Source organism: Camelus ferus, chromosome 14 (assembly GCF_009834535.1).
Source record: "Camelus ferus isolate YT-003-E chromosome 14, BCGSAC_Cfer_1.0, whole genome shotgun sequence".
In the NCBI taxonomy this organism is placed as follows: domain Eukaryota; kingdom Metazoa; phylum Chordata; class Mammalia; order Artiodactyla; family Camelidae; genus Camelus; species Camelus ferus.
In genome coordinates, this window is record NC_045709.1 from 13,429,216 (window position 1) to 13,437,575 (window position 8,360).

Below are 8,360 nucleotides of genomic sequence, written 5' to 3' on the forward strand. Positions count from 1 at the left end.
TCGTGTAACCTATGTATTCAAAATTTGTTCTCTCAGCATGGAAAAAGTATGCAGCCAATAAAATAAAATTTGATTTCCTTTTCACCATGGCAGAAAAATACCAGTTTTTATTTTCTGTATCTCCCCAATAATCGTTGAATTGTTAACTAGAAAGTACATGATTATGGATTATGTGCTATTATTTTTAAAAAATATGAATGGAGAAAGAGGTCATGAATGAACCAAAGATTGTGATGAATTTCAGGAAGACAGAAGGCTACTGTGGTATGACTTCTGGATGATGGTAGCAGAGAAAGTCAGAGCCATAATGTGCAGAGAAGTCTTGAGTGGAGATTGGAGTCATTTTCCACAGATTGCCCTGAGATTCAACAGGTAAGAAGACTGAAAGTGGGAAGAAGGGCAGAAATGGGAGTGAATGAATGAACTGCAGTCTGTCACTTCCTTTAAACCATCCCCAAAGCAAAGAACATACCGTGTGTGTGTGTGTGTGTGTGTGTGTGTGTATACACATATACATATATATGTGTATGAAGATATATAAATATATGTATATGTATTTATATATTTTTGCTTTAAATGTGAAGAATATCTTAAAAAAAAAATAAATAATTTTTTTGAAAGTGAATAAAGCTTTCAGAATGGGGTTTGGTGTCCCAGAACAGGACCCTCCCCATTATGGCATTGATGGTGAAATGGGGACACTGTCTGTTCGGTGGTTCTCATTCATGTCAGAGGCCAGGAATCCTTGAGGGGAGGGGTGGGAAGGTGAGAGGAGAGAAACTATCCATGGAATCAATGGTCCAAGGTCACCAAAGATGGGAGAAAAACCCTCAGCATGAGAGAGTAGACCAAGACTTAGTCAACCAAGACATGTGCAAATACAGATAATTTCAAAGAAAATAAAACTTCAAAAATCTTAAATAGCATTTTTCTGACAGATTTATGATTTTTCACTGAAAAAAGGAGCCATGAGACTTTGTGGAATTGAAACTCATCTGGTGATGATACTTCAGTATCATCAGAAAATAAGAAAGAAAGGTTAGAAGAACTTTTTCAGAACATGGTTCACAAAAGAGACATAAAAACAGTTTGAGAGAAAAATAAAAGCCAAAGAGAATCAGTCCAAGAGGGCTAGCATCTCTCTATTAGTTGTTCCTGCAAAAGAGGAGAAAGGAATTATGGGGAGCATAATTGTAGGAAAAAAATTTCCCAAAGGTAATGAAAATACGACTCCTTTGATTGAGAGGACCCATTGCATACCAAGGAAGAATAATGAAGAACAGCCCTACACGATGTTAGTGATGAAATTCCAAAACACTCTGTAGCAGATATTATCACTTGCTCCCTGGATAGTCTTCTCTGTTTTACTTAGAAGAATCTGAGCGTGTTCATATGCCTAGTGGAAGGCAACATCGTAAGAGAAGACTGATGCTCTGCATCTACAGGGGAAAAGCCATATACTGCCGGGCTGAGCAGTGCTTGAGCACCGGTGTTTGCCAGTTACGGCCAATGATATGAAAGGGGCAGTTGGCTAACGGGGGTTTTGAGGGAAATAATTTCTTTCTGATTAAGAGAAAGAGGAAAATCAAAAAACTGAAAATATACTTACCATATGATGCAGGAATCCCACTCCTGGGCATGTATCCAGAGGGCACTCTAATTCAAAAAAACACATGCACCCCAATGTTCATAGCAGCACTATTTACAATGGCCAAGACATGGAAAACAAACTAAACGTCCATCGACAGATGACTGGATAAAGAAACTGGTATATTTATACAATGGAACACTACTCGGACAAGGAAAAGAATAAAATAATGCCATTTGCAGCAACATGGATGGACCAGGAGATTGTCATTCTAAGTGAAATAAGCCAGAAAGAGAAAGAAAAACCATCAACTATGAAGGTATTCAAACCTTTCTCTCTTACATCTTCCTTGATATAATTAAATGTCGATATATATCAGCAAAATTAAAAAGGAATCTAAGATACAAAAATATCAAATCTAAGAAAGATTGGGGAGGGATATGAGGGAGGCAGAGAGAAAAAAATCCCTGAATGACAGCTATACGGCAGTCATCAAAGCATTCTGTCTAATACTGACTTTTTATCAAGAAGCTGCATAATCCTAGTTATATAATAAGCATATATTTCTTTTGTTCAACGAGATTAAAATAAGCAATTAGAAATACCAGGGATAACAAAAATGTATTAAAAATCATGATCCAAGTCAGAAACGATGTGGCACTGAGTGACGAAATTTAAGAAAGTGGATGTCATTCAGCCTTGGTGCTTACAAGATTCTCCTCTGAACAACACAGAACTTCTTACTTGGCTCTTCAATGGATTCTACTGCATGATATTTTAAAAACGATCCCTTATGGATTTCATTTTTCCATAATAACCTGAGAGAGTCCATGGTTTCTCTAACTTAGCACTGTTGACATTTGGGCCAGATACATTCTTTGCTGCAGGAGGCTGTCCTGCTCACTGTACGATGTCTAGTGACCTCCCCGGTCTCTACCCACTAGGTGCCTTTAACACCCCAGCTGTGACAGTCTCAGACGTCTCCAGTCGTTGCCAAATGTCCTTTCACAGCAAGGTGACAAAATTGCTTCTGGCTGAGAACTGCTACTACAGACGAAGCATGAAAGTATGTTTAAATATCAAAAATTATATAAATGTGATAGATCTTAAATTTAGAGTGAGGGTACAGCTGGGAGAATCTGAGTGATGGTGGATGAGGAAAGAAGAGTAGATGGAAGTACAGAGTTGTTGTTTGTCCTTATACAAGAGGAAACGGAGACCCTAGCTAAGGTTCCTGCACCAACACATAAATATTAAGGTTATTTAAAAATTTACAGACCATAACAGACTAAAACAACCATGTGTATGTAAAAAGACTTTGGGAGGAGAGATGGCTGCAGGGGGTATTGTGAATGAAGTATTTTTCATAATAGATAATAAATAAATGTAACTAGAGTTATAAATCAAGAACTGATGGTTTATAGGCATTACTTAGAGTTGCTGAGTTTAAGGTTAGGGGTACTAAAATGGAAACAGTCAAGGACGCTTTCTCTCAGAAAGAGTTTTGATTTCCCTTTTATAGCTCTCTCTGTTTGCATTTATATATACGTACATTAATTTCATTATAATTTGAAATATCTTTTTAAATAATGGATTTTATTCACCTTTAAATATGTCTCAGTATCTACCTTACTCTAATGACCTCTGGGATGATGCGTTTACATGGTAAAGGGGGTTCCAACACCAGCAAAAAGGGAATTTTTCCTTTCCAAAACTGTCTGGCCTAATTTTTCTATATTGGGTACTCAATAAATATTTATTAAACATTGCAATTCAATTTCTTGCCTGTTTGTCCCATAGTTAGTATGGAGACCCCCTTTTTATCTTACCCACGTCGCCTGGCTTGACTTCCTGCCCTCCCACCCACCATTCTCCAGGTGTCAACGAGAGAACCAAAGGTCATGGCACTTTCAGATCTCTTAGAAAACCACCAACACTCATTTAGACCTCAAATTAGGGGGTCAGCGATTCAGCTGAGAGCGGACAGCATCTGAGAGCTCATTGAATGGAACGTGGCAATAATCCTTAGGCAGCTACTTCCTAATCTTTGCCGGCAGAGGCTTTAAAGACAGCTCGGAGAGTTCATTATGCAAATGGAATTGTCTGGATCTGCTGACGGTGACTGAACTGAACAGACTCTAGGCACAGATATCCACCTGGCATCCTCTTCCGAGTGCAGGAGGCACCAAGACAGCCATTCTCTGATCTGCATTTACTTATACGGCAATTAATGAAGGGCAAGAAGGTTCATCTTGAAGATGAGGTACAGATAACTTAAAAACTGGACAGAATCAGAAAGCTGTGAACCTTTCTTTTTTTTATCATATCTAGTCTTTAGTGAATGCTAGAACATTTCTGAAGCTGTGAAATGCTGTTCTTTGTAAAATATATATACACACGAACATAAGACACACACACATTTGAATTCATTAAACACTTAAGTCAAATATATACATATATTTGTATACGTATTTAATTAACATGTATGTGTGTATATGTATTGTGTGTGTGTATGATGTGTGTACATATTGCACATGTGTGTTAATGTGTGCGTGTATCTCATACATGTATATATGTACATATTCATGAGAGAGAGAGCACATCACACAGTACCCAGTCGCTGTGTGTTACGGGCAAATCACTTACTCGCAGGTGATGAGTTTCCTTATCATGTTACCTAAACCTGAAACACAAAGGTTACGATAGAAATCAAATGCCAGTTAAAGCAGGATGATGTTGGGCTTTTGTTCATTCAAACTGACAAATAAGTATTTCCATAAATGTGGATGCATAAAGATCTAATAATAATAGTCGGCTGACATGGTGAAACTTGGGGCGTATGTTGTTGGTGTGAGTATAAATTGATTAACCTATCTGGAAAGGGGTGTCAAGTTATTGAAAGCCATGTAAATGCTCACTCACTTCGACTGCGCATTGACACTTCTGATAATTTATCTGAGAGAAATAACTTATGTACAGGATAGTTGCACATCAATATTAATCATAATGCAGCATAACACTTCATAAAAATTTCAATGTAAGTGCCCAGAATTGCAAAAAGTATAAATAAATAAATTATAATGTGCCATAAATATAATATATCATATATTAGTATAATATATGGGTATCATAAACATATATGATGTGCTGAAGTTTTATGGTATAGTTTAAGTAAAATAAAAGGGTATAGAAATATTAATTCTCATATCCCTCCAACGCACATGCACAGAAAAACGGATCTGCTTTAATTAGTAGCTGTAGATTGCTGGTTGTTTTTATTTCCTTATGATTATTTTTTCTATGTATTATGCAATGAACACATATCATTTTTGTAATCAGAAAAATAAGCATTCTCTTATAAATAAGAATTTAGGAACTAGTTTCTTTTTGTAGTATTTTGTTTGTTTTCCTGTTCGTTTGCTTGTTCCAACACGAAGCACACTTTTATGCAGAATGAAACGGGAAATGTTTGCTTTGAGCCAAGAGTGCAGTATTAAAGCAACTGAAAGCATGCCATTTTGAATAGCTGTTGGCGTTATTTTAATAATGTATCCATCTTATTCTTCTAGCCGATTTTTTTTCCTGAGATGAATCAGAAATTAAATGACCTTTTCTAACCAGACGTATGCAAATGCAGTCACAGGTAATGACGACATTATGTAAGTCCAGTATCTGCAGTAAAACTTCAAACATGCCTTCTACCAACTAGTAATTTTCCCAATCAGCTTTTTATTTGACTGTGCCACCATCCTTTAGAGCCCTAACCATGGAGGCGGCTCTGGAGAAAGAGCTGTGTTCCGTTTGGACTCAGTGGGTGATGAATGTGCAGGGACACAACGTGCTTTTTGCTCTCGGTAGCACAGTGTGCTCTCCCTGTTTTGCAGTCATTTTCTCCAATTCAATGCAAATTCTTGTAATTTCCCCCCAGAAATAAATGCTATTAAATGCCCTGTTTCTCTCTCCTATGTCAGAAACGTTACACCCTACCACCGGCTGTACAGTCATCAAAATTAAAAACCTACATTGTGAGGCGGAGAATGACAGACCCCGAATAGCCACTTGTCAGCTAGGAAGTAAGAGGCATTTCCAACGGTGGCAGGTAGTTAGTGATGGCATGCAGACATTTCTGCGTGACGGGCATAGTCGTCCCTCATCTGTCCTGCCGTACCTGGCTGTATTCGGTCTACGTAAATGGTTTACAGGCTGTCACAAAAACAAAACAGAACACACAGAAAACCTAATGAAAACTAGCACTATGATTACATCCTGAATTGTAAGCCTGCCTGATTTATAATGGCTTTCTTCCAACTCCAGGTGCAGAAGTAGAAAACACAGCTTGGTTGATCAAAAACTATCGCTTGGCCAACCTTGACTTCAGTTTGAGTGAAAAGTGCACAATGATCGCTGGAGGCCATTGAAAATGCCTTGAGATTTTTGGGGGGAGATAATATTGATGCTGTATTATTAGACTAGGGGCTAATTAAGTTAATGTGGAGAGAAAGCTAGAGAAAAGCAGATTGAGAAAGGGATTCTAAACTAGAAGAAATTATTTTCATAGTTTTTTGCAAAATTCTCATTAGTCTTCAAAAATGAATGGAGCATGGTGTCCCCCGCGTGGGATCACACAGGAATACACACAAAACTTGCAAGTCCACGTCTGGAATCGCATTGGTGGTTGACTTCTCCAGGATAAGACCAACCAACGGAGAGTAGACTGAGGAGTAATAATCTGGTTAGGAAGCATAATATCCTAGGCAGTAAAACCTTATCCTGCCATAGTACATGTCCCCACTCTTCAATTCAAAGAACATTAAAATGAATACATTAAGGAAGACTTTTTTTTTTTTTAGACAAAGACATACACAACAACTCTGAATGCTTTACAAATGTTAACCCACTTCATTCTCATAACTCTAAATTACAGATGCAGAAACCAAGGTATAGGGAAGGTAGGTGACGTACGTGGCCTCACATGGTTAAAAAATGGCAGAGCTCAGGTTCCAGACCAGACCATCTGTTCTCCTAATCGCTACACCATGTCACCTCCATTGCACTCCTGGTGGTTTTTACATAGTTTAGGGAGCCCAGCAGATCCTCTAAGATGTACAAAAATTGTCATCTCTGATTTTACTGCAGGGTGTCTGCTTTGGTCTGTTTATATAATGGAGTTCTGTATTTCAAAAGGGAGGCGCCCACCACGTATTTTACAAAAATTACCACTTCGTGAAAGGTCCAGAAAAGTTTCAGGGTCTGACAGTAACTCAGAGTCAACACTGCAGGCATTTATTGGCGCTGAAGCCAAGTGTCGAGCACAAGGCCCAGGGCCTGGGCTATGTCTCCCAGCTGAAGCTGACATGAGTTTCTATGAAGATGAAACAGGGCAAGACATTGTACACTACATCCTTTGAGGTCTGCTCTTTGACTCCCATTTTCACCCCCTGATTCCTTTCAGGTTTTGGCGTACTTCCCAGAGTTTGCTTTTTGGCTGCATATAGAGTTTTCTCAATCCATTGCTTATGTGCATTTGAAGAAAATACATTTCATATTTGTGATGTGCATTGAAATATTTCGATAAAATCTAGCTCCAGGCACTAGTCAGGCTTTCCAGTAAGATTTTGCCTTAATATACGACATTTTTTAATCTGATACCAGGCCTGAAGGTGGGTCATTTACTTGTCATCATACATGCTGAGTTGGACATACTATAGATTTGTCCGATTGATTCTACAGAGAATGACTGTCAATTTTGCTCAGAAAAAATAAATGACTTCAAAATAGCCCATTTTGTGATTGCACCTAAACAGAAATGTAGACTCATATTTTCACAGATGTAATATTTTTCCCCTCATCAGAGTTTCTTAAACAAATCACTGCTTTAATACACAGTATTAAGACATTTCTTTCAGTTCACTAATGTTTCTCTTAAAGTGCCTTACTTCTGAAGGATAGATGACAAGTTAATTTCTATTTCTGTCGAGTTTACAGCATACAAGGATGTTTAACACTTTGAATCAGGGCTATTTTATCCACGTTTGTATTTCTGAAGGCATGTTAGCAGAGGGGAACAGGCCAATTCTTGGAAATACTCCACCAAGTCAGATAATAAAAATATATTGTCTACAATGACAGATAATGACTGCTGGATAAATTACAAACATGGGAAGACTCAAAGTAGTACACAGTCAAAATATGGATTATAGACAAGAATCAGTTTCCCACAGAAGAGCATAAGTTCAATATTTCATTGCAAAATTTATATTTATAACGAACTAGGAAGTAATGCGAGTGAAGGTAACAGAGGCAGTTGCGCTCAGTATTATAACATGTTGAAAAGGAAAGTAGGGCATTTTTTTTTAAGTCAAAGTACCAATATTTCCCATCAGGTACAGAAGGGAAGAAACCATGAAACAGCCGCATACGTATATAAGCTTTAAACAAGGCACAGCTGTAGCAAAAGTTAAAGCACAAAGATGTGTAGTTTCTCCTTCCGTAAACTTTACTGTCCATCAGTGACTACAACCTGCCACTGGTAAAGGAAGAGCCTGCCAGACACATGTCCGGTAAGCTGCAGAACAGCTTTAAACAGGGCTCAAATACAGTGGTTACAATAACCATCTGATTAACACTTTTGTTGACAGTGTTCTTAGCCTACATAGCTTATTCTGGCAAATGCAAATTCTAATAGAATTGCATCAAAATAACAGCTATCTATTTGTAGAAACTGTGTAATGACGCTCTAACTACTGGAAGATGATAACAGCCCTACTGGCTT

General features: G+C 37.9%; 1 long non-coding RNA gene across 1 annotated transcript; it reads left to right on the plus strand.

Annotated features, from left to right (window-relative positions):
• The first annotated feature begins 332 nt into the window (after positions 1-332).
• On the plus strand, positions 333-3,923 carry LOC116668488. Its single transcript, XR_004325592.1, has 3 exons — positions 333-372; positions 2,533-2,654; positions 3,466-3,923. It is a non-coding gene; the product is annotated as an uncharacterized LOC116668488 (long non-coding RNA).
• Positions 3,924-8,360: the final 4,437 nt, after the last annotated feature.